Here is a 560-nt window from a genome sequence, read left to right as displayed (position 1 = left end):
TCCTCCCATTCCTAGAATCCTCAGTGTATATGTCACCTGTTCCAGCTTCCACAAACCTCCCTATCTCTGTAAGACATCCCCCCCCCCCCCCCACCACCCGTCCCAGTTACTCCAGCCCGCTGTATCACTAAATGCCAGTAGTCACTATAATACCAGAGTAAGTGTGAAAGCAGGAATACTGTACTGGGTTAGATAATCAGTCCTGATCATATTAAATGGTGGGACCGACTGTGTAGTCAAATGGTCGATACCTGCTCTTCTCTATAAACGAATGATCTATATATCCTCCTTCCGTCCCCACAGCTCTCCCTATCTCCATAAATTCCTTCAGTCCCCACGACTCTTCCTATCTATGTACCCTGAATCATTCACGACAAACCTCCCTAACTCCATAACTCCAATATACCCCACGTCCCTCCCTATCTCCACAATCTCATCCAGACCTGATGGCCCTCCCATTCAGAGTAAACTCCTTCAGTCCCCATGGTCCTCCTGATCTGTGCAACCTCCTTCAGGCCCAACAGCCCTCCAGATCTCTTTGGCCTCTTTCAGGCCCCACA

This window comes from Hemiscyllium ocellatum, unplaced genomic scaffold (assembly GCF_020745735.1).
Source record: "Hemiscyllium ocellatum isolate sHemOce1 unplaced genomic scaffold, sHemOce1.pat.X.cur. scaffold_103_pat_ctg1, whole genome shotgun sequence".
In the NCBI taxonomy this organism is placed as follows: domain Eukaryota; kingdom Metazoa; phylum Chordata; class Chondrichthyes; order Orectolobiformes; family Hemiscylliidae; genus Hemiscyllium; species Hemiscyllium ocellatum.
The sequence above is the reverse complement of the archived record's forward strand: the minus strand, read 5'-3'. Positions refer to the sequence as shown.